The sequence below is a fragment of the Heterodontus francisci genome, chromosome 13, assembly GCF_036365525.1.
Source record: "Heterodontus francisci isolate sHetFra1 chromosome 13, sHetFra1.hap1, whole genome shotgun sequence".
Classification (NCBI taxonomy): domain Eukaryota; kingdom Metazoa; phylum Chordata; class Chondrichthyes; order Heterodontiformes; family Heterodontidae; genus Heterodontus; species Heterodontus francisci.
Window position 1 is genome coordinate 40,423,056 of NC_090383.1, and position 27,489 is coordinate 40,450,544.

Sequence of the window (27,489 nt, forward strand, 5' to 3'; positions counted from 1 at the left end):
TTTCCCTACCACCTACCGATACGAGGGGCATTTTATAATGGCCAATTTACCTACCAACCTGCAAGTCTTTTGGCTTGTGGGAGGAAACCGGAGCAGCCGGAGAAAACCCACGCAGACACTGGGAGAACTTGCAAACTCCACACAGGCAGTACTCAGAATTGAACCTGGGTCGCTGGAGCTGTGAGGCTGCGGTGCTAACCATTGCGCCACTGTGGAAGCAGATATGATAGCGACGTTTAAGAGACACCTTGACAAATATATGAATAGGAAGGGAATAGAGGGATATGGGCCCCGGAAGTGCTGAAGGTGCTAGTTTCCGCAGGCATCAAGATCGGCGCAGGCTTGGAGGGCCGAATGGCCTGCTCCTGTACTGTACTGTTCTTTGTTCTTTGTTCAGTAATTTCTTCGCTGTTGGAAGAGTCATCATAACATCTATCACTGGACTGGACTACTTCCCATACCTTCAGTAGGTGTGTTTCTCCACTCTAGTTCACATCTGTGCCGGACCTAATAAATTTCTTTATGATCCTTTTGGCAATAATAAGAAGCTTTTTATGGTGTCTGATACAAAATAAATAAAATGCTGAAGTTCAGTTGATTGAAGATCTCAAACAGGTTTATTAACAGCTGGCAAGTATATACAGTGCCGAACTATCTATTTACAGGACTTGCCTCTTGGTGCTGTAGTACCGAGTGACACTGGCATGTAATCACATGACTGCATCCTGGTACTCAGCTCATTAGCATACTAAGATCTTAAAAGGTATATCACTCTGAAAGGCAATCACGCATCCCCTTTCTTTTCAAAGATAAGTCTTGTATGCTAAAAGCAAAACACTTAACATTAGATAACATCAAAATGATTTACATAGGTATATAGATAATGAATTTTCCAAGCATAGAGGCTCAAAAGTCCATATATCGTCTTGGTGGATTGACAACTGCTGCTTAGGGAATTAGCATCTCATCTGTTGCCATTCTTTCTGATGTTTCTCCCTCTCTGCATTCAGTCTCTGTTGCTCTGCCTTCAGCCTGCTGGCATACTGTGTTGCTCTTCTCAAGATGGCCTTGTCATTCTTGGAAAGCTCCAGCACCTCATCTCGAAGAGCCAATAGACAATTCTTCAACTCATTCCTCCTCTGCCTCCTCAGGACATTGTATGTCCTTTGCCTCTCCTCATCCTCCACATTTGGAGGCTTGGGGCTCAAGGCTGAGGACATGTTGGGGAAGAGTACTTGGTTTCATGGAGGTACCTGTCCATTCAGGCTAGTTGTGGTGTTGGCGGTTCTCTATATAGCAGACGTGAAGGAGTGTCATATTTGTGCTGTTGTTGGGTTGCCAGACTGCACCATTTGATGCTGGTCAAAGTCTGCGAGTGGGTTTCAGTCCTTGGAGATTTTCCCTTGGCAATGCTCTTGTAGATAGTTATGATGTTGAGGTCCTTACACGCTGGTAGTCCTGCCACTGCTGGTCCACTCCTGTCCACAAGGTAAAACATTTGTGGTTTCCATGCCGACTTGCTGTATCTGCATTGCATTGTTAATGTGCCACTGCATGGGATGGATGACACATTGTAACCAGATAACTTGGCAGGTGTTGGTTGTATCATTGATCTCCAGCGACCCCGGTACATATCTTTGAGGATTCAGATTGGTAGGATATTTGCACGAGCGCCAGGGTCAATCTTGACCTTGAATATATGTTTGCCAGCTTTCTTTGGGCACATGATGTGTTAGCGGGAATGAATCTAGAAGAATCACTCAATACTCAGGTCTGTTCCAACGTCAAACAGTTTATTTAGTTATGCCAGCGGGGAGCAGGTCACTAGGCTGTCCAGATGCCTCTCCACTGAACAAAGGAAAATCATCCATACTTACACATTTTCAAACAGTTACTCAGCCCATCCCAGCCGGACATGGTCCAATCACAACGATTATCGATTATATACATTGATTATTAGAGCCAATAGAAGCGGTTACTAGGCATAAAGGGGCTGCATGACCGGCCCATACACAGATAGGGGATTACTCATGATGTTTTCCATACCCCCTTATCTTCACCTCGTTACAGGCTAGCACCTTTGTCAGCATTTCACAAGGGCGTCTGCTTTTCATTTTAATTAGCCTTTTGTTTGAGATTGGATTACTCAGCTCCTGTGGAATGTGGTCAAGTTAACTGAGCCCCATGGTGTTTTGCAACCTCCTCACTGTTCACTAATATTATATGTGACTGGTTACACAAATAATATTTAAACATTATGATATTTACGGCAGGTGCCTCTGCGCTTGGGAATATCCTACAACATGATGTTAATAGTGGTAAAAGTTTCCAGTTGTTGGACTTCATCAACGTGATGAGTCAGATTCACAATGTGGAACGCTTGTTCATCTTCTGTTTGAAAATTATTTCTCTCTGGGTCTTGTCTCGGGTCTATTTTACTGTGGAGCTCATGTATAGGCTTGCATTTATGCAGGTCTCTGGCACTATCCTTGCTGCTGTCACAATGTTGCTGTGCCTGTCCTCTGGCATCTTGCAAGCCAGAATTCCTGCATAGGCAGGCCCAGTGTGCTTTTGCACTGCATGCCTTGCACAGGTCTCGAAATGCAGGACAATTTCGCCATGAGTGGGACCAACCACATTCACCACACAGCTTGCTTGCCCTTCTCTACCTGGTTATGGTGCCGATACTGTTGGCTGCACCTCGTGCTTGTAGGTGCTGTTGTCCAGCTACAATGGCTTCATACTTCCAGCAGTGCATTAATGCTGTGACCTTTCTTTTCCCCAAGAGGGCCTTTTGAAATGCTTCAATGGGTGTTAATACAAGCATGAGCTCCATTATGCAGTCTGACAGCTCAACTTCTGAAAAATCGCATTTGTTGCCCTTGCTATGGCATCTACTGGTTGTTGTCTGTCGGACATCAATTCTAGGTTATGAATTCTAAAATTCACTCTTAATCTGAGTTGATCTTCCAGCACTTCCCATATCTTTGTGGAATCTTTCTGGTCCTGTTCAGATAATCCAGAGGTATTGATTCTGTTTAATCCATCATTTCCAATTGCCATCTTATTTTTACAGCTTGCTTTTCTGGTTCTGTAACTACTTGGTCTGTAAAGAATAATTGCATTCTGTGTTGGAACAGTTTAAACTTGGATGGGATATCCAAGGCTATCCAGTTCATGCTGGGAAAATTGGTATCCATGTTCCTGCTGTTCTTTTGCTTTAAAACTTGCTTTATGTCTCTGTACTTGTTTCCCCTTTCAAAAAAACTTCTCTGTTCTTTAAACTGTCTGGTTTGATTGACAGTAACAGTGTGTCTGTTTGTTTATATAGTTGTGCAATACGCATTTCAAATGTTTTTTGCTAGAGTTTGTTTATACAGCCGTTCAATAGGCAATTCTTCATGGTTGAGTGGTTTTTAATGGGTTTTTTTTAAACTCTGGCTGAGTGAGTGAAAGCTCTTCATGCTGGAGTGATTTAATGATTTCTATTTATAGCTCTAGCTGCAAGCTGCATGAATGGCGCAGACCTGATCATCCTGGGAAGCCTTTGAAAACAATCGATCAGCCTGAGATAGGGATTGTGTTTTCTCTTTTTTTTTTACTGAACCTTTAAAGAAAATCAACTTTGCAAGCACATTATTTTTAACTAGGATTTCTGTACCAACAGCACACTGACTCACACGTTCATAGTGACTGATTTTCAGCCTGTCATTCAGCTCTGTCTTCTACAGCTGGAGGTGAGCTTTTTTTTACACTGTTTGGACCAGTGTTTCTTTTAACTTTCTCCCTTTTAGCTTCAGGTAGTTTTTAAAGCTGTTTTCCATGGTCTTCAATCTTGGATTCTGTCTTCTCACCACAGCTGCCACCATGTAATAAGATTTTTATGTTGTCTGATGCAACATAAATGAGATGCATGGAGTTCAGTTAATTGAAGATCTCAAACATTAACAGCTAACAAGTATATACAGTGCAAAGCTATGTCCTGGACTTGCCCCTTAGTGTTACAGTTGCAGAGTGAGACTGGCATTGTAGTTACAGGACTGCATCCTGGCACTCAGCTCATTAGTATACTAAAATCTTAAAGGTACATTACTCTTAAAGGCCATCACACAACAATTTTCACCAATGTCTCAACCTTTCCATTTGACTGGGGATAATGTGGAGATGATGTCTGGTGCTGAATTTCCCAATCATTCATGAAGCAGCTGAAATTTTCACTAGTGAACTGAGGGCCATTGTCGCTCATCTCAATGTCAAGAATGCCATGACAACTGAAGTGTGCTTTCAGGCATTTGACGATCTCACTGGTAGTCATTGACATCAGCTGGTCTAACTCCCAGTAGTTTGAATAGTTGTTGACTGTGATCAGATAATCGGTTCCAGTGAGAGTGAAGAAATCTACTGTAAGCTTCATCCATGGTGTGTCTGGGATATCATGAGGAGCTCTTTTGCTTGCTCAGCTAGATGTTCATTGTAAGCCCTGCACAATCTGATGTGGTCCTTAATCTCATTGCTTACGTTTGGCCAGTAGAGTACTTTTCTTGCCTTCCTCAAACTAGACTCAATTCTTTGATGGCTTCTGCATCTCTTTTCTCATCTCTTAAGGGATAATGACTCTTTGTACAAGAGTCACTTGGGCAGTCACTTCATTTCTGCATGGCCAATACTCTCTTACAGCAACAGGTGTGTCCTTAATGTTTTCATTCCAATCTTTTATCTCAATTTCCTGTAGCACTTGAAGAGTTGTATCTCATCGCGTAGTTTGCTTGATCTTAAATGTCTACTGGGTTGATGACTTCCAGAGCACGTTCTGCTGTTGCTTCTTGTTGAATATCGAAGATTTCACACTCTGTACTAGCATCAACAACTTTTTCAAAGGGAGTGCAGATCTCGATCTCAACAGCATGTCAGTGATGTACATCTGCTTTCCTTGCTTTTACTTAATTTCCAAGTAATATCTCTCTAAATGAAGTAGCATCCTTTACAAATGCTTTGGAGAGATAGAAGCGGTTTGAGAAAGATGTTTTGAAGTGGCTTGTTGTCAGACTCTACCATCACTTTCTCTCTTCCAAACAGGTACTGGTTGAAATGCTCACAAAGAGAATAGACAAACTCTCTTTCTCGATCTATGCATAGTGTTGCCCAGTTTGCATTTGTTGTGGAATCACAAAGTTCCACAACTACCTGTTCAGTAAGCAGTTCACTGTCGAAACTGACCACAAACCACTGGAGATGATCTGGCACAAACCATTAACAAGAACACTAGCGACTTTTCGTGGAAGTGCAGGGGTCTGACTTCGACATCTGCTACAAACCGAGTACCAAAATGGTCGCCTCAGATATGCTGAGCAGATTGCCAAATCCAAACAAGAATGACAAAGTCCCACTGGATCTACAAGTAGACATCATGGACATCAAGATGGAAAATTTGCTTAAAATCGATTTACTGCATTTTGGTCAGCACAAATTTGATGAACTACAATCAGAACCAGCCAATGACCCACAATTGAAGGCACTGGAGAGTCATCATAGAAGGAGAGCCTGATATGATAAAAGAGATTCCAGAAACCCTCAGATGCTTTTGACCTTATCGAGATAAACTCGGTATCTCGAGAGGCATAAGCTTCAAAGGAAAACAAATGATTGTGCCCAAAGCTTTGACAGGACATCTTGTCACAACTTCACCAAGGCCCTATGGGTATAGAGTGAACAGGACGACTGGCATGAGACACTGTTTATTGGCCAGGGATTAACGGTGACATTGAAAGGTTAGTGAGGATGTGCAAGGCATGCCAGAGCCACCAGTCACTTGCTGCCCACAAGGGTGGTGGAAGTGGAGATGATCAATGACTTTGACAAAGTTGGATGGCTATCTGAGAGAAATAGACTTGCAGGACTACGGAGATCGAGCCAAGGAGTGGGACTGACTGTATAGCTCTGTGGAGAGCAGGCATGGACTTGATGAGCTGAATGGCCTCCTTCTGTGCTGTAAGTAAATGACTCTAGGACTCTCTCTCATCTCCTCTCTCTCTCTCTCTCTCTCTCTCCCCATTCTGTCTGTCTCTCTGTCCCCCCTCTCTCTGTCCCCCTCTCCCTCTCTCTGTCTCTTTCTGTGTGTCTCTCTTTTTCCCCCCCCCCTCCCTCTCTTGTCCTCTCTCTGTCTCTGTCTTCCCCTTTCTCTCCCTTCTCTCCAATGCCCCCGTGTCTTCCATGTTCCCTGCTCCATGTTCCCCACTCCCTGCTCATTGTTCCCCACTCAGTTTTCCTGGTTCCCTACTCAGACCTCCCCACTCAATGTTTCCCGCTCCCCGCTCAGTGTTCCGTGCACCAGCCATTCCCATAAACAGATACTTACCATGCCTGTATTATTTAAGTTGGAGCGAGTGGAGGCGGGAAGCTGCCCAGTGTGCAGGACACAAGACATTTAACTGAACTGCATGAAAGCAACAAGGTGCCTGTGCCGCATTCCCCCAATCAGCCACAGGGAGTGACCAATCAAAGACAGGAGTCCCCCAGCCCGTCAGACACAGGTCCTGCCTACACCCTCTGTCTGACATACATGGGAGCCATCAATCCGAGCTGAGCCACAGGTACATTGGCAGGCTGGATGGAAACCTTCGGCAGGCCGGGTTCTGGCTCATCAACCATGCTTTAAAACTACTCGGGAAGCTTACACCTTTGGCCACGCCAGATCATTACCCAGCAGCAGGTCAACCCCATCCACAGGCAAACTAGGGACAATCCCCACGGTAGCCAGTTCTGAAACTAGGTTGCACTCCAGGTACACCTGGTATAAAAGGTATGGGCACGCACAACCCTCCGATACAATTCACTAACACCCTAGCATTCACTGCAGTCTCTGGGGAAGGGTCATGTCTTTTCCCAGCGGAAGCGATTTGGTGGCCCCTGTATCCCTGAGTATGACTGTGGGTTTGCTTGCCCCACTCAAGGGGTATGGGGTTACTTTCCCTTGGAAAAGCAAATCCTGATAACCTTCAGGAATTTTGTTAAACTTTCCCGCACCCACAGCAGTATGTTTATTGAGTCTTACTGCTGCAGTTAAAGCCGCAGCCTGCTCTGCTGTGCTTTCCATCAGGGCCTCTTCTCCTACATGGTCTGGTGTGCCTTGATTAATCCTACAAGTTTTCCTCGTAATTTCCAGCAGTCAGCTCGGAGGTGACCTGTTTTGTTACAGTAGAAACACTCAAGTCTTCAGGTCTCACTCCTGCTCTCAGCACCGTCTTTATTTGGCTTGAGGCCCCTTGTGTGTCCAACTTTCCGTTTTCACCCAGAGCTGTTTGGACTCCTATCGCCCTCTCACCTTTCATCCTTTTCAGGTTTGTGGCAGTGAGTAGGGCAGGATTTCCCTTGGTGTAAGGACTTGTGTACAAGGGTAAATTCATCAGCCAGGATTGTGACTTGCCTGGCTCTTTGAACCTTTTGTTCCTTTACTTGGGTCTTAATAGAAAGGGGAAGTGAGTTTTTAAATTCCTCGAAGGATCACCCCGCTGAGGTTTTCATATATGGGCAGTACCTTAAGTGTCCGTATCCACTGGTTGAAAGCAAGCTGCTTAACTCTTTCAAATTCGAGGTAGGTTTGGTCAGGCTGTTTCCAGGGTGATTGGAATTTCTGGCGTTACACTTACGGTACTCGCTCATATGCCCCCAGATAGCATTTTTAGTCAGCTCATAATCTGATGAACGTTCATCTGGCAATAGTGAATAAACCCCATGGGCTTTTCCTGTTAGCTTGCTTTGTAACAACCACGTCCAGCTCTCGGCCGGCAAAAGTTTGGCAAACTTTTTAAAAGTGATGAAAAATTCTTCCACAACCTCCTCAACTGGGAGAACTTTAAGAGCTCAGCACACGGTCGTCAGGTAGGGGTAGCTCCCTTGCTAGCCGTGCCTTCACTGGGGGTATTGGGTCGCCCCTGCTCTCTGCTTCCCCCCCCCCCACCCCTCCCCCCACCTAATTAGTTCCAGTTGCCATATCTCCCTTTGGAAAGCTCTTTATTTTTCCCTTTCTTTATCCCTTTCTTCCCTCCTTTCTTTTTCCATTTATTTTTTTCCCTTTCATGACACTCTCTCTGCTCTTCCTCTCTCTGGAATTCCAATTCAAGTTTCCTCTGTTCTTATTGTATTTTAGCTAACATTCCTCTGTCTGTTTCTGAATCTTCAGGTTCAAGTGAAAAATGGTTGGCCACAAGTCTTAGGATTTTGGATTTATTTGCTTTTGCACGGAAAGTAATCCCTAACTGCCCAGCTATATTCCTCAACTCTTCAATGGATAGGGCCTTTAACCTATCCAAAGTTACTTCACCCTGGCTTGAGAAGGTACCGGCCTCGAGTGTGGACATGTTGGTATTCTAGCACTGAAACACAAGAAAGCCTGTACTGAAGTTTAAAAATAAAAAAAATTTTTTTGATAGGGATCAATTTAATTTCCCACTTCCAATTCCTTATTTATCGTTGGGCTACGATCACTGCAGGGTGATTTCCTTGTTGGCATTATAGAACCTCAGCACTGCTGGTATCGTCACTAGTCGTTTGATGTGAGTGAAAGTTGCTTCTTGTTCTGTCCCCAATAACACTGAACATCCTTTGCAGTGATCTTGCGTGGAGGTTCACACTCTGACCATAGATTAGGCAAGAACGTGGCTAGGTTGTTGGCAAATCCAACTAATCACTGAACTGCCTTCAAATCTATCGGTTGTTGCATCTCTGCTACAGCTCATACTTTATCAAGATGTGGGTGACATCCTTTAGCTGTCAGCCCTATGTACCTGACTTCAGCTGCAATTTTTTCTTTTTCCGCTTCCAATTCATCTGACAAGCTCTCTAGCAGTCTCACTAGATTCTGATCATGGTGTACAATGGCGTCTTTCATCATATCTTCACATCCATAGACTAGAGGATCATGCTTCCACTCATAGTAGACTATCTCATGCTGTCTGTGTTGGTACTCTTCGGAGCAATAGAAATACCATACGGCATGTGCAGCCATCTGTACCTCCCAAATGGTGTCCAGAAAGAAGCCAGAAAGCTGCTGACTTTCATCCAACTTCACTTGCCAGTATCCATCCTTAGCATCTAGGATAGTAAAGCCCTTTGTTTTGGCAAGTTGAGGCAGAATCTCTTCAACGGTTGATATAGGGTAGTGAGATTTCTTCAAGGCTTTATTGATGTCCTTTGGATCTAAACACACTATCAGCTTTCCATGGTTTTTCACTGCTACCATGCTGCTAATCCAGTCTGTAGGAGTAGTCACTTTCTTGATTACTCCCATCTTTTCAAGCTCCTCTATCTTGTCTTTCGGGCTGGACTTGAGGGCAGCTGGAACTTTCCTCAGAATACATTGAATTGGTCTCATACTCCCACCTACTTCGAGATGATATTCACCAGGAAGGCATCCATGTCCTGTGAAAATATCTTTGTAATCTGTCAGGATCAGTTCAGCAGTCAATGGCTTGGTGTCATGTGAAACACTGCAAATCTTTTCTGGTACATGGAGGGTTGGTTACCAGTCTAAACATTTGACCTGGTTCAGCCGGGATGAGGGGAGTTTACTTAGTGTCCACTACCTGGACTGAAGCTCTTCTTTCTTCCCATTGCATTGGTTTGTCCTCTTGGGGTGCGCCTCAACTTTACCTTTAACTACCTCCAGCTGGAAGAGGGAAAGTTAAAGAAAAATACAGGCCCAAATAGGGAAAGAAGAAAATGCTTACCTCCAGCTCCAGACAGTGCTTTGCAGCCTGTCGTTCAGAGCTATCACTGTGATCGGGTGACTGTCTGCTACTGATATAGGCACCCTGAGTTTTTTAAAAAAGTGAAGGCTTGAAGTCCTTAAAAGAGTGATTTATTTTTCTCTCAAAAGCTCCCTGGGACAGTAAAAAATATGGGCCTTTCTTAGGCTGATTAATTCCATTACATGAGGTGCTTGCCAGTGAAAACCTCAGGAATCCTCCATTCAGGCAGCTGGCAGCTACAACTATAAATTGAAACCCCATTAAATCATTCAAACCCTGCAGAGCTTTCCCTCACTCAGCAGAGCTTTTAAAAACTCATAAAACTACTCAACTATGAAGAATTTCCTATTGAATGACTGCATAAACAAACTAGCAAAAAAGGCATTTGAAATACCTGCTTCACAGCTGTGTAAACAGAGCAGGCTTAGTGCTGGAAGCTAGACAAACAGTCATAGGAACATAGGAAGATAGGAACAGGAGTAGGCCATTCAGCTCCTCGAGCCTGTCCCACCATTCAATGAGATCATGGCTGATCCGTGGTCTAACTCCATATGCCTGCCTTTGGCCCATATCCCTTAATATCTTTGCTTAACAAAAATCTATCTATCTCAGATTTTAAATTAACAACAGTTCTAGCTCCAACTGCTGTTTGTGGGAGAGAGTTCCAAACCTCTACCAACCTTTGAGTGAAGAAGTGCTTCCTAACATCTCTCCTGAATGGTCTGGTCCTAATCTTCAGACTATGCCCCCTAGTTTTAGAATCTCCAACCAGTGGAAATAGTTTATCTTTATCGAGCCTGTCTTTTCCTGTTAATATCTTGAAGACTTCGATCAGATCACCCCTTAACCTTCTAAATTCTAGCGAAAACAGGCCTAATTTGTGTAATCTCTCCTCATAACTTAACCCCTGTAGTCCAGGTATCATTCTTGTAAACCTACATTGCACTCCCTCCAAGGCCAATATATCCTTCCTAAGGTGTGGTGCCCAGAACTGCTCACAGTACTTCAAGTGGGGTCTAACCAGGGTTTTGTACAGCTGCAGCATAACCTCTGTCTTTATACTCCAATCCTCTAGATATAAAGGCTAGCATTCTATTAGCCTTTTTGATTATTTTCTGTACTTGCTCGTGGCATTTTAAAGATCTATGCACCTGAACCCCCAAGTCTCTTTGGACATCCACTGTACTTAACCTCTTCCCATTTAGAAAGTACCCTGCTCTATCCTTTTTTGGTCCAAAATGGATAATCTCACACTTGCCCACATTGAAATCCATCTGCCACAGTTTTGCCCACTCACCTAGTCTGTCAATATCTCTTTGCAATTTTATGCTATCATCTAGACTGTCTACAATGCTGCCTAACTTTTGTATCATCAGCAAATTTGGATATATGACTTACTATGCCATCATCCAAGTCGTTAATGAGTAATGAGAATAATTGAGGCCCCAACTCAGATCCCTGCGGGACACCACTAGTCACATCCTGCCAATCGGAGTACTTACCCATTAACCCCACTTTCTGTCACCTACCACTCAACCAACTCCCTAACCATGTCAATAATTTGCCCTCAACTCCATGGGCTTCTACCTTAGTTAACAGTCTCTTATGTGGGACTTTATCAAATGCCTTCTGGAAGTCCATATAAATAAAATTCATAGACATTCCCCTGTCCACTACCTCAGTCACCTCTTCAAAAAAATTCAATGAGTTTTGTCAGGCATGACCTTCCTGTCATGAATCCATGCTGGCTGTCCCTGATTAACTGACATTTTTCTAGGTGTTCAGTCACCCTATCTATGATTATAGACTCCAGCAACCTGACCACCACAGATGTCAGGCTAACTGGTCTGTAATTTCCTTGGTCCCCCTTTTCACCCTTCTTAAAGCCGCTGCTGTCAATCAAATCAACCAAGAGAGTTTCTTAAAGGTAATACAGTAGAGCAAGACTTAAAGCAAAAAGAACAGAAGAATGACAAGGTCCCAAAAGCAGTCATCTTGAGAAAAGCAACGGAGTATGTTAGCAGGCTGAAGGCAGAGCAACAGAAACTGAATGCACAGAGGGAGAAACTTCAGAAAGAACAGCAACAGATGGTATGCAAAGTCCCTGAGCAAGAGTTGTCAAAGCACTGTCAGGAAAGCTGCCCCCACCTCCACCCCCACCCACCCAGTCAAGAAGGAGACACATTAATTTCACCACATGAACAGTGATTTTAAACTGCTGTTGAAGAAAGAACTTGCTTTCAAAAACAATTGGAGACTTTGGCTGGAGAGAAACATTAGCATATCAATAGACAAGTACTTCAAAGGACAAAGGAGCTATTTCCTGCTCCAATTTAATCCACAATGGTCTTTTGGTTACCATGCGTTGAAGGTGGAAAGGCTAGCATTCCAGGTTAACTACTAAGAGTTAATACACAGACATGGTTGGGCCAGTTTGGTCACATGACTGACTGACTGTTGGAGTTTTTTGAATTTCAACTTCCATCAGGGATTTTTGAACCTGTTTTCTCCTGGACTGAGAACACCTCTCTCCTGTCTGCTCTCATCTCGTTCTCACCAGCTTCAGAAACCATTGAAGACACATGAACCGCAAGAGAGAAAAGTCTCCTACAGTGAGCAAGGTTTAAGTTGGGGCCCCAACGAAAAGTAAGACTACCTGCAATCAAGGACCCTACAGCGAGCACTAAACACAGCAAAAGAAACCCTCTTCAGAAATTGCCTCAAACCTCTCCATTTTATTATTTGTCTCTTTTCTGTCTCTATTTGCAGGTGTGTATCGCGTATGCATACTGACGTGGGGCACGGCGTGTATCCGTAGTCATTAACCAAATTAGAGTTTAAGTTTAAGGTTTAACAAATTTCACTTTTGTTCTTTAAACCTAAAGAAAACCTGCTGTGCTCATTTCTTTGCCTTATAATTAGAAAGCTGTGAACAAGGATTCACAAAGGGGGAGCTCAAAATGTGAAGGAATATAGGTACAATAGGCTTGATTAAGTGGAATTTGGAAATAGTTAGTGTATTAGAGTTAAAGATTGAATAAATGGTTAGTTTTCAGACCTCACTGAAGTTCCCCTTTAAGATGGTAGAGTTAAACATTTCAAAATCTCTGTTCGAATAGAATCTCTGTTGTCAGGATCTTGGGAGATAAATACACATTGAAATATCCTGTGTGATCTCAGTCAGAGGTAGCAATAAAACCTGATTGGTTTATGGGGTTGTTGTTCAGACAGGTCGGCTCCGGAGGTTGCTATGGGTACCATGGAAAAGGCAAGTAACAATAAATGGAATGTACTTACAGGAACAAGAGAGGTCTGGTAAACACAATTATGAACATTTTATTTATTTATTTAGAGATACAGCACTGAAACAGGCCCTTTGGCCCACCAAGTCTGTGCTGACTGACAACCACCCATTTATACTAATCCTACAATAATCCCATATTCCCTACCATATCCCCACCATTCTCCTACCTACACGAGGGGCAATTTACAATGGCCAATTTACCTATCAACCTGCAAGTCTTTGGCTGTGGGAGGAAACCGGAGCACCCAGCAGAAACCCACACGGTCACAGGGAGAACTTGCAAACTCCGCACAGGCGGTACCCAGAACTAAACCCAGGTCGCTGGAGCTGTGAGGCTGTGGTGCTAACCACTGCGCCACTGTGCTGCCCCTATTTTGACCAGATATAAGCACACAAACTTCAAATTCCAGTAAAAGATTAAATTAAAGATATAGATTTTAAAAGGGACCACGGGAAGGTCATATCTAATGCAAAAGTCATATGACACCTCAGAAATTATATAAAAATACAAGGTTCTGAAGCAAACACTTAGTGGTGTTGAATCCTCGACAACACTTCTCATCCCATGCCTTATTCGGGGATTTAAGGTACATATTTAATTTAAATTTTGATGGATATTCTAAGATGATTTTGCTATAACATTAGCAAGGTTTAACTTTTGGATTCTATGTTAGAAATAAGAATATGTGTTACATCTCTCTAATATTTGATATTGTGATATACTTATCCATTTAGGAAGTTTATTTCATGTTAAATTCTTTAATAAATATATAAAAGTTAATAAATTGTCTTATGTAGTATTCTGTATATAACTACAAGAACACCCTCTCTGTGTACTTTAAGTGGAGAGATATGTATTGAAGAGAGTTTCCCAGACCCTTATAATATCTGGGATATTTATGACTTAGCCATAAAAGTATTAGAAGTTGGCTATCCGAAAGATGCTTAAAATTCTCTGTTGGTTTTCTTTCCTTGAGGGAAGGCTAGTGCAATTCTTTGGACACAAATAAGTGTCTGAGAATTTGTCTGGTTTGAACTTGACTAAAAGGAGATTCATGGGGATGTGCTCCTGATTTGGTTTAGTTCTACAATGGGTTAAAGTCATAAATCGCTTCAGTTGGCGCCCAAAAACATGGTCTTGTTAACAGAATCCTGTACTTATATGTTAGTCTTTAATGAATATTTTAGATTTGTAAGTAGGACGGAATGCTTTCTGTCAGTGGTATTGAGACCCTGATTTAAGAAACTAGAGACGACAAACTCTTGATCACAGTTTGATTTTTATTTAGATTTGATTTAGAGATACAGCACTGAAACAGGCCCTTCGGCCCACTGAGTCTGTGCTGACCATTAACCACCCATTTATACTAATCCTACACTAATCCCATATTCCTACCACATCCTCACCTGTCCCTATATTCCCCTACCACCTACCTATACTAGGGGCAATTTACAATGGCCAATTTACCTATCAACCTGCAAGTCTTTTGGCTTGAGGGAGGAAACCGGAGCACCCGGAGGAAACCCACGCAGACACAGGGAGAACTTGCAAAGTCCACACAGGCAGTACCCAGAATTGAACCCAGGTCGCTGGAGCTGTGAGGCTGCGGTGCTAACCACTGTGCCACTGTGGATCTTAAATCAGAACTCCCTCATTCTACTTTTGAGGTTTGGAAATTTCCTTCAAAGTTCACTTTAAATCCTAGTTGACATTAGGTCCTGACGTATTTTAATTCCTAGTTCAGGTTCCATTCCAATATAATGGCAAATGCAGAAGGGATTGGTTTAATTTTTCCATTGGGTGATCCAACAACTTGTTTTAGTAGATTACAGAATCCCATTCCACTGCCACAGGTAGATCAGATGGTAGTCTTTGAGATAGATGATTTTGATACCGATGGTTCAGTGAAAGCTCATGGTACTATTGTGGCTGATGCCCAGGAGGAAGGGATAGCATGTATTCAGTGGGATAATCAGACTGATACCCCAGACCCACAACATTCCTCAATGATGAAGTGCACGCCTGCACAATTGGGTGGCCTAATGACTGGTGCACGACAGGGTGGGGGTATCCACAGTAGAATTGTAGGTCCTGGGTTTCCCTATGTTCATGGTGGCCATGGGTTTTGGAGTAGATGGCTTCCTCACAGAGGTTTGTGATCAGAATTTGCGGGAGGATTATAGACAGCTTCTGATAAATCACCTTCAAATGAAACAGGTACTTCTCCAGACTTTTGCTAAGGATAGTGCTGCAGGCTTTCCTCTGTGGGATAGCCAGTGCAGTCGCAAATTACACCCCTGGCAATGTGAATCTTAACTCTATATATGTCATGTGTGGCAAGCCCGGTCCCAACAATCAAGATAAAACAAGGTGGATTTTAAATAACTTTGATAGACTTGACATTTGTTGTCAAGGCTGGAGTGTTGCACATTTATGGATGCTCTTCTCCATGATGTTACACTCTGATCTCGTCCCCCCAATTGATAAGTGCAACAGCTGGATACAAATATATTCCCATCTCCTGACCACAACTCAGGAAGGGCATGTAATGGGCTCAAAGAAATCCTTCAATATACTGTTAAGTCGAATGACTTGGTAGCCGCCTATTGAATGGGTAAGGACCTTACACATGGCAACTGGGAAATTGTTCACGGAGCTTGAACTAGGAACTAAAATACATCAGGACCTAATCTCAATTGGGATTTAAAGTGAACTTTAAAGGAAATCTCCGAAACTCAAAAATAGAATGAGGGCAATCTGATTTAAGATCCACAAACCGTGATCAAGAGTTTTCCATTTTTTTTTCATGTTTGTCTTGAGGCTGTTCATTTTTCTGTCAATTAGCACCCTCTCTGTACTAATGCTTTGTCTTTCACCACACCATTAATATAACGTTTGCCTTTGTTCCATGACCTACTGGTCAGTTATTCTTTGTGACCTTGTCCTATCAACAGCCTCTCTTTTGTTATCTGTTGCCCCACACCTGCTTTACTTGCTTAAAACCTTTTACATTTCTAATATTTGCCAGTCCTGATGAAGGGTCACTGACCTGAAACGTTAACTCTGCTTCTCTCTCCACAGATGCTGCCAGACCTGCTGAGTATCTTCCAGCATTTCTTGTTTTTATTTCAGATTTCCAGCATCTGCAGTATTTTGCTTTTATATTATTGTTCACAGTTGTCTGGCTAACCAGTATCAAAATTCTGCGCTTAGACTAGTCTGTGAAGGGGCATTGTCTGCTTATCCTGATGACCAGCAGAGGTGGGATAATGTTGAACGCATTATCCGCTCGCACCATGCCCTGCTGGGTTCTGCTCCATACTACTCCTAAGAGGGAACAGCAGAATTCAGTTAAAGTGTTCTGAGATCAAGGCAGGGCTGATAGTCAGGACTGAGAAGCATCTGACTCTCCACAGTGAAGGGCTGGCACCCAGCCAGGGTCTGTTGAATTCCCCTATGCCCTGGCAACACTGCCCACTGCTGAACAGGCATTCTTTGATACAGGAGCTGATTACTCATTCATGGATACTGCACTTATTAAAAACTCAGTGGTCAGATTAGGGAAGCCTGCTTTATCAGTTATCATTAGGTCTTTATCAGTGTAAGGCACAGCGGATTGCCTTTTATGCAATTCCTGTTAGTATTTATGGTAATACAGTCACCCTCGATGTGGGTTTAGTACCTGATTTGGTTTTCCTCTTATTGGAGGAAAGCCTGATATTAAATACTTCCTTAAGATCACGTCCAGGCCTGTGGAAGTGTCCACGGACCAGGATGACCGACAGAAATATATTCAGGCACAGCTACACCACACCTGCCTAGAGGGGCGTTGATAAGGGTCTTTTGGAACAGCTCCTAAACAAGTACTACCCTTATCAGCATCATCCGAATCAATGTGGCAAGGTAGATATAGAACCTAATTCTCTTGATGCAGGCTGGCACAAGCTCAGGAAACAGTGACCTATTCAAGATCATAAAGAGAAATTAGATACAATTCAATATCCCCGAACATTGAAAAATTTGCAGGCAAGTTTAGGACTCCTGAACTTTGCGAGATCATTTACACCGACCTTTTCTGAGCTCTCAGCACCTCTGTATGCTAGAGTAGGTGAGGCAGTAAAAGGCCCGTTCATTTATTTTACCAGAAGATTTTGAAATCGCAACAACTGTGCTGTGATGTACAGAAGGCTATAGATTTGGAGCAGAGGGACTTGCAGGTCCCACTTAATCTTCATGTTAAAACATCTCCTAAAGTAGCAGTTGCAGTTTTTTACAATGAAAATCGAATTGTGCCAGTTCAGTTTCATTCTTATAATTTTTCCAATGTTGAAAGACGGAACAATAAAAAGGAAAGGGTTATGACAATGATAGTTAAGTGCCTCATTAAAACATGGCCCATTCAAGGGATACACCCCATTACAATTTATACTGAAATACCAGATTTGAGATCAGTTTTGCGAATGGCCTCTGATGAGAGAAAAGCCACTCAAATCCGATACAACAAATGGGCCTCCTTTTTGAATGATCCCATGCTCATTTTTAAATTTCTATCCTCAGACATGGACTTAGAACACCTCCCTGTTATGGAAGATGATACCGAGGAGGGAGTTAAACAAGTACCTCTGAAACCACTTACAGATTATCACCAGGTTATTTACTGTGATGGGTCATCAATGATGACTAAAAAAGGGATATCCCAACAATCCTCAGCTGGGATGGGGATAGTAATAGGCACCTTTTGGGATTCTTATTCTTTCTATCCAGAAGAATTACTGTGCATACCCTTTGGCCAACAGACAGCACAGTATGCTGAAGCTGCAGCATTACAGTATACTTTAGAAAAGGCAGACCCTATTAAGCCCGCATTAATTTGTACAGATAGTGACTATTGTAAACAGGCTTACCATCAATACCTTGTGTTCTGGGAGCAAACAGGTTTTACAAATCAGAAAGGTAAACCCATAAAACACAAGTCGTTGTGGGAAGATATTCTCCATTTGCGAAAGGAGAAACATAATTGTCAGGTAATTCATGTACCTGGGTATACCACTGGTTCAGTACATTGAAAGGGAAACAGTCCTGCAGATGGACAAGCAAAACATTCAGTCTGCATGACACCCCCTTGAGAGGGGCCTGCCATAGTTAATGTAATCACTACGGCAGAACGGGCAGCTAATCAGCATGAGGAACTGGTTCAGCTATTAGACCCAATGAAAGAGAATCCAAAAAAATATCCATCAAAGTACTGCTATTCGGAGACCCCGACTGGTATTGTACTGATTAATTTGCCCAAGGGTGTCTGGGAGGTACCACCGAATCACAAATGAGAACAGCTTGTAAAAGAAGCTCACGAAGATATAGGTCAAGCACATAGTGGTGCCTGAACAACATTCTGTAAATTAACTCCTTTATATTGGTGGTCAGGCATGCTTAAAGCTTGTAAAACATATGTGGCAAATTGTGAGCCACGTAATTTGATCAACAAATCATCACTTATTAAACCGCCACCATTGGCTCCTGTGAAGCCGAATGAATCAATGGAGACATTTTTTGTTGATTTCATTGGCCACTAACTCCCATCAATGGGGTATAAACATGTTCTCGTCTGTGTTGATGTCTGAACTTCTTTCTGCTGGCTGGTCCCCACAAAAACTGTTTCGGAAAGTGCATTTGTCAATGCCATTACTGACATTATTACTGTAGTTGGTGCACCCAAAACCCTACACTCTGATCAAGGCAGAGCCTTTGTTTCCAAGGTTTTCAAAGACTATTGTGTGCAAAGGGGGATTGGGTTAGAGCACAGCACACTACATCATCCGCAGTCAGCAGGACAGGTGGACTGTAAAAACCAGGAAGTAAAAAAGCTATTGACCAAACTGTTGAGAATCAGAGGGAATAAGTGGGCCGCCATCATTCCAGAAATACAGCTATCACTAAATAATGTGCCCATGTGTGCATCAGGGACAGTGTTCCCTAGAACACCATATTATTTATTTAGAGATACAGCACTGAAACAGGCTTTCGGCCCACCGAGTCTGTGCCAACCATCAACCACCCATTTATACTAATCCTACATTAACCCCATTACCCTCTCACGTCCTCACCTTCCCGCAATTCCCCTACCACCTACTAGGGGAAATTTATAATGGCCAATTTACCTACCAACCTGCAAGTCTTTGGCTGTGGGAGGAAACCGGAGCACCCGGCGAAAACCCACGCGGTCACAGGGAGAACTTGCAAACTCTGCACAGGCAGTACCCAGAATCGAACCCGGGTCGCTGGAGCTGTGGTGCTAACCACTGTGCCGCCCATACATTATTTAATGTATGGTGTCGAAATGCATCCACCACTTACTCGCGGTTCTTTTATTGCCTGTACGCTTTCTGACTCCTTTACTCGACAGCAACAATTAGATTTGAAACATGAAATAACAGATGAACTTCATGAAATTGATCAGAGAGAAGAATAGACAAAAACAGCGAACTAACAAAGCGTGGCAAGCTGTAACCGAGAGTGGGTTTAGGAGAGAAAGTTTGAACAGAAACCTGGTTTTGAGACTTAAGTGGAAGAAACCTGTTCAAATACATTCTGTCCTTAATGAAAGAACTGTCAAAATATTTGCTAACCAGCTGATTGGCATGCACTTTTTAAAAATTGTCTCGGTAGACAAAGTGAAGAGGTGTCCTGAAGGGTACAGGCATGGAGGAACAGTACAAGGTGCAGTCGTACACTGTCTTTCAGGATCCAGCCTGCAGGATGGCATCGGAAATGGCGCAAATCGAACTGAAATCAACTGCGTCCATAAATGCTCCTTGCCCACGCAGGACCTCACAACGCCTCAACGGCTGGTTTCAAAGGGAACCGCACTCGGCGCAATGAGCGATAGTCAATTCACAACGACAGAAGAAGGAAACACTATGGGAATGGAATGACATATTGCAGACTCTCAGCGATGAGACTTGCTCTTGGATAAAGCAAGGATTACGGTACTGCTAGATTCTTTTGTTAAAGATCTTCTGGATGCAAACAGTGCATGTGACATGCCAGAGATGTCTTACTACTTGAACACCTTACCCTATGCGATTTCTTGCAGAGAAGCAGGAATAAAACATTTTACTGCATTTGCCCTGAGTGACATTTGGAGGGGAGGTAATGCAAGTGATGTTCTTATTCATCGTAACATTGGAAGAGTGTGATGGTACTAAGGAAAACATGGCGGAATGGCTTTTCTTTGTCTCGCCAAGTTAGCTTCTGATGAAAAGTACATCGGTTATACAGATACTCAGGTTCTGAATAACACAGGTGACCTCAGAATTCCCTGATGTTAAGCTGTTTTCATTTTACTCCTGGTATGAGGATGTTGGCTGGAATGTGACTGACAATCGACTAAAGCACATTTTAGTATATCACAACAGGACTTTATTGGTTCAAGATCAAGCGGCAGCTATGGATCCTTACTTCACTACATCTCTGTGTAGTTTCATCGATTGTTCATTGATGTGCAACATGTCTATTTGAACATTTTGCGAGCTCAGATCGTGGACGCCTTGCATAGTATTATTCTGAACTTTGTACTGGAATTACAAGATTTATTTTTGGAAAATTTACCTGATCCATGTAAAAATGCAGACTATGATTGTTGTCAGTGTACTCTTTTGCATTATTGCCCTGTTTCACATAATAGGTTATGACACTTTATTGAATGTTTATATTTGAGGCATTGTTTAGTTTAAACAACCTATTTTTGTTGTTTGCCTTTATCCAGATCAAGGGGGTGGGGGGTGTGAAGGAATATAGGTATAACAGGCTTGATTAAGTAGAATTTGGACATAGTGTATTATGCCTTTAGAGTTAAAGATTGAATAAATGGTTAGTTTTCGGACCTCACTGAAGTTTCCCTTTAAGATGGCAGAGTTAAACATTTCAAAGTCTCTGTTAGAATAGAATCTCTGGTACTGGGGTCTCTGTTAGAATAGAATTCCTATTGTCAGGGGTTTGGGAGATAAACATACACATTGAAATATCCTGTGTGACCTCAGTAAGAGGTAGGAATAAAACTTAATTGGTTTATGGGGTTGTTGTTCAGACAGGTCGGCTCCAGAGATTGCTGTGGGTACTACGGAAAGGGCAATTAACAATAAATGGAATATACTCACAGGAACAAGAGAGGTCAGGTAAACACAATTATGAACATTTTGGTTAGATAAAAACACACAAACTTCAAATTCCAGTAAAAGATTAAATTAAAGACATAGATTTTAAAAGGGACCACAGGAAAGTCACATCTAATGCAAAAGTCATATGACACCTTAGAAATTGTATAAAATTAAAGGTTCTGAAGCAAACACTTAGTGGTGTTGAATCCTCGACAACAATTAGAACCGCAGTGGGTTTCTTCCCACAGCCAAAGACTTGCAGGTTGATAGGTAAATTGGCCATTATAAATTGCCACTAGTATAGGTAGGTGGTAGGGGAATATAGGGAAGGTGGGGATGTGGTAGGAATATGGGATTAGTGTAGGATTAGTATAAATGGGTGGTTGATGGTCGGCACAGACTTGGTGGGCCGAAGGACCTGTTTCAGTGCTGTATCTGTAAATAAAAATAAAATAAATAATTCTCATCCCATGCCTTATTCTGGGATTTAAGGTACATGTTTACTTTAAATTTTGATGGAAATTCTGGATATTCTAAGATAATTTTTCTGTAACATTAGCAAAGTTAAACTTTTGGATTGTATGTTAGAAATAAGAATATGTGTTACATCTCTCAGTAATATTTGATATTGTGATATACTTATCCACTTAGGAAGTTTATTGCATGTTAAATTTTTAAATAAATATATAAAAGTGAACAAATCGTTTCATGAAGTATTCTGTATACAATTACAAGAACACCCTCTCTTTGTCTCTTTAAGTAGAGAGATACGTATTGCAGGGAGTTTCCCAGACCCTTATAATATCTGGGATATTTATGACTTAGCCATAAAAATATTAGAAGTTGGCTATCCGAAAGATGCTAAAATTCTCTGTTGGTTTTCTTTCTTTGAGGGAAAGCTCGTGCAATTCTTTGGACCCAAATAAGTGAGCAATTTGTCTGGTTTGAACTTGATTAAAGGAGATTCGTGGGGATGTGCTCCTGATTTGGTTTAGTCCCTACAATGGGTTATAGTCATAAATACACTGTGTATTTAAAATTAAATTCTGTTACAATAAGACCTGGTGAAGACAGTAAAAGACCCTTTCTCACCTGGTTGTAACACCACCAAGATGACCTATGGACTTTTGAGTCTCTATTCTTATAAATTTCATAATCTCTAGCCATGTGTAAATAATTTTGATCTCTAACTTTATGTATTTTTACTTTTAGCTTACAAGGCTTATCTTTGGAAAGAAGTGGAATGTTGTGTGATTGCCTTTATGAGTAATGTACCTTTAAGATCTTAGTATGCTAATGAGACAGGTGCCAGGACACAGTCATGTGACCACATGCCAGTCTCTCTCTCTCTCTAACCGTAACATAAGAGGCAAAACCTGATAACAGAGTTCCAATCTTATCTCTTCGGGTTTCTTGTTCATCTCTGTGGCAATCTCATCATTCTGCCATTGAGACTGGAAAAATTGCCAATTCTCTTCATGTACATAGGAGCAGGTACTGGAAAATTTGAAACCATATTGACTTGCCCAGCTGTAGATGTCCTGTGCAAAGCTGCAGACAGGTGTTGTTTTAAATGTTTTGTATATCTGCTGTCTGTCTTACAGTTATCAAAATCCTCTTAAATCCCAGCTACTCACTTCTGACACCATGCTCCATGTGATGCATAAAATGGCTGCTGCCAAAAGCCTTTATTTACATTTCATGACATCAGAGGTCACATGTGTAAGGCAAGCCAAAGTGTACAAAAGTATTTCCCCCAGTGCAGACTCTCCACAGCTATCTGTGCACCAGTGTCTGCTTGTGCTCAATTGTGAGGTGTAAATTATCAGGTCTACTGGAACTAACTGTCTCAGTGGACCCACTGAACTGTGAATATCTGCGCTGGTGCATGGCTGTACATCCTGTGACGGAGTACCCACAGAAGTAATGAGGTGCTCTGAGGAATTGTGCTCATGGAGGTGTGCTGTATGCATGAAGGCCCTGAAAGATAAAAAAAAAGGAAATGATCTAGTCCTGGCAATTCACAATCTTGACAATCACCATACTCAGTCTCCTTGTAGTTCAGTCATTGATGAAATAAAGTCAGCATATGGGTGCCAGAGATATTTGTAATTTTGTCATAGGAACAGGGGTAGGCAATTCGGCCCTTCCAGCCTGCTCCACCATTCGATAAGATCATGGCTGATCTGATTGTGATCTCAACTCCACTTTCCTCTCTGCCCCCATAACCTTTGATTCCCTTGCCTATCAAAAATCTATCTAACTCAGCCACAGACTACTGACCCTTTGAGAGAAAAAAATTATCCTTATTTCCGTCTTAAAAAGGAGACCTCTTATTTTTAAACTGTGTCCCCTAGTTCTAGTCTCCCCCACATGGGGAAACATCCTCCCAGTATCCACTCTATCAAGTCCCCTCAGGATCTTATCTGTTTCAATAAGATCACCTCTCATTCTTCTAAACTCCAATGGGTAAAGGCCCAATATGTTCAACTGTTCTTCATAATATAACCCCTTCATCCCTGGAATGTGTCGAGTGAACCTTCTCTGAACTGCCTCTAATGCAAATATATCCTTTTTCAAATAAGGAAACTAAAACTGTACACAACCCTCCAGATGTGGTCTCACCAATGTCCTGTATAGCTGGAGTAGAACCTCCCTACATTTATACTTGATTCTCCTTGCAATAAATGGCAACATTCTACTTGCCTTCCTAATCACTTGCTGTACCTACATACTAACCTTTTGAGATTCATATACCAGGACACCCAGATTCCTCTGCACCACAGAGTTCTGCAATCTCTCGCCATTTAAGTAATATACTGCTTTACTATTCTTCCTGCCAAAGTGGACAAGATCACATTTTCCCACATTATAGTCCATCTGCTAAATTTTTATCCATTTACTTAACCTATCTATATCCATTTTTACCTCCTCTTGAAAACTTACTTTCCTACATATCATCGGAAAATTTAGCTACTATACATTCAGTCACTTCATCCAAGTCATTTATATGAACTGTAAATAGTTGAGGACCCAGTACTGATCCCTGTGGCATTCTTCCAGTTACAGCTTGCCAACCCGAAAAAGACCAATTTATCCCTACTCTCTGTTTCCTGCTAGGTAACGAGTCCTTTATCCATACGAATGTGTTACCCCCACACCGTGTGATCTTCAGCAATCCGCGAGTTTCCTGTCTCTCCATCTCTGACTTAGAGGGACACAGATGTGTAACTTAAGTCCAGGGCATCCTCCTTTACATCTATGAATTGAACTATTTGTGATGGCCCAACTCAAATCATCTCTCTTTCCCTGCATTTTGTGTTCTCTTCTCCTGCAACAGGTCAAAATCAGGCTTGTGACTGAGTGAAGGTCAGGTATTCATCTGATGGTTGACAGTGCATTTGATGAGAGAGGATATGAGACAAATGCATCACATTTCGTAAGGATTGAGGCTAGAGGTAAAGGTAGATGTATAAATGGGGAGGTGATGAAGTGCATAGAAAGTGAAGGCTAGGTGCTGCTGTTATTTGAGTGGGTGTAAGAAGTGATGTTATGGAGAACACTTGGCAAGACAGAGTGAAAAGGGGCAGGCTTAAGGCACAGGATATAGTTGAATCAGCAAATGTACTCACTTTTGTCTACTTGGTTAGGTCATTAAGCCACTTTCTACATTGCATCCAAGACTTGAGGATTACACTCCGGCTGCTCACCTCCTCAACTACCTCTAACCATGTCTTCTTGGAGAGAGCAACGAGTTTCTTCATCTCATTGCTGGGGTAAAGAATATCCATCCTGCTCCTGACTGCACCTAACAGTAATTCTAGCGACACATCATTAAATCTGGGTACTGCCTTTGCTCTATGTCCACCATTCATCCTAAACACCTCCAATTTTCATTTTTGGATTGTCCCTTTAAATACAGCTGTAATTGTGCCATGCGGGTGTGCATTAAACCTGCTGTGCAGCTTGAAAATATGAAAGCCAGGAAGTCAAAATGAATTGGTTCAATTGAGTTGAGATCATAGAATCTGACCCATTCAATTGACTTCCAGGTTTCCCACATGTAAATCCCACTCCTCCTCCCTCCAAACCTCTGCTGGAAAGCCACCTTCAAATTAATATCAGGGATACTGCCTTAATAATGATGATAAAAAGGAGCAAATTAAGTTCTATGTGCCATTGACTGCAATGGAACTGAATATCAGGTACTGTGTATGACGGGCGGCCAATCCAATACTTCTCGTCTTGCACCACCGCCTGAAACAAATTTCTACTTTCTTATCTTTAGGGCATAGTAGTTCCTATTTTCTATATTATAATTACTGGACCTAACCAGGTCAGGAAAGGTGTGCTGACTGTCTTTCATGAACCTTTGTCTCTCCTAGTTCTCCTAGGCAGTGCATCCTCAGTGGCTGCAGCACTCCCTATCACATCCCCAGCATTCTCCTACCACCAACCTACACTAGGGACAATTTACAACAGCCAATTTACCTATCAACCTGCAAATCTTTGGCTGTGGGAGGAAACCGGAGCACCCGACGGAAACCCACGCGGTCACAAGGAGAACTTGCAAACTCCGCACAGGCAGTACCGAACCCAGGTCGCTGGAGCTGTGGTGCTAACCACTGCGCCACTGTGCTGCCTAGTGTTAGCTTTCTTGTGTGTGTTGGAGATGCACTCATCCAAGCAAGTGGAGAGTATTCCATCACACTCCAGACTTGTGCCTTGTGGACAGGCTTTGGGGAGTCAGGAAGTGTGTCACTTGCTGCAGAATTCCCAGCTCTTGTAACCACAGTATTTAAATCGCTGCTAAAGGGGTGGTAGAGGCAGCAACCCTCACAACATTTAAGAAATATTTAGATGAGCACTTGAAACGCCACAGCATACAGGGCTACGGGCTCTGATTTCTCTCTGATTCCAATTAACTTTAATTTTGCTAGGGCTCTTTGATGCCATACTCGGTCAAATGCTGCCTTGATGTCAAGGGCAGTCACTCGCATCTCACCTCTTTTGGACCAAGGCCATGATGAGGTCAGGAGCCAAGTGGCCCTGGCAGAACCCAAACTGAGCACTGGTGAGCTTTGTAAGTGGCACTTGATAGCACTGTCAATGATACCTTCCATCACTTTGCTTGTGATTGAGAATAGACTGATGGGCCAGTAATTGGCTGGATTGGATTTGTCCTGCTATTTGCGAACAGGACAAACCTGGACAATTTTCCACATTGTTGGGTCGATGCCAATGTTGTACCTGTACTGGAACAGCTTGGGTGAGGGTGTGGCTAGTTCTGGAGTACAAGTCTTCAGTACTACAGCCGTGATGTTTTCAGGGCCAATTTGCATATCCAGTGTCTTCAGCCGTTTCTTTATATCACGTGGAGTGAATCAAATTGGCTAAAGACTGGCATCTGTGTTAGTGGGGACCTCAGGAAGAGGCCAAGTTGGAACATGCACTTGGCACTTCTGGCTGAAGATGATTGCAAATGCTTCAGTCTTGTCTTTTGCACTGACGTGCTTTCCTCTCCCATAACTGAGGATGGGGATGTTTGTGGAGCCTCCTCTTCCACTTATTTGTTTGATTGTCCAGCGCCATTCACATTGTGGCAGAACTGCAGAGCTTTGATCTGATCCATTGATTGTGGAATTGTTTAGCTTTGTCTATCACATGCTGTAGTCCTGTGCTGTGCTGTAGCTTCACTTGATTGGCTCCTCATTTTTAGTATGTCTGTGCTGCTCCTGGCATGCTATCCTGCACTTCTCATTAAACCAGGGTTGATTACCTAGCTTGATAGTAATGGTAGAGTGAGAGATATGCCAGACCATGAGATTACAGATTGCACTACAGCACTTTGGAAGCAGTTTGTGTTGTAATGAAAGCTGTGACATTGCCAATCAAATGCAACATCATGGTGGGTTCCACAGGTGTGCTGATGGAGGGGCCAACATTCCATGTTGGAAAAGATGTGCTCCAAGCTCTGTGCAAAGCCCTGTGCCACATTTGTGCTGGACCCCTCCATTCTCCTTAATATTGAAAGCAGACTTTCTAGCAGTCTTTCCAATATGCCAAACATTTGATTAAGTACACCTGTCAGCCTTCTTCTGTAGCCTGGCCCATTGAAGTCCTCACCTGAAGGCAGAAATAGTGTGCAACCTCACTCTCCAGCAAATTGGCACCTGCCCTGGTTCCTGTGCACTTATGCTTGATGTCTCATCACATACCGCTTCCTCCTTTATTCTAGCTTCTAAAATATAATGCAGTCAGTGTGTAAGCTGACTGGTGGGT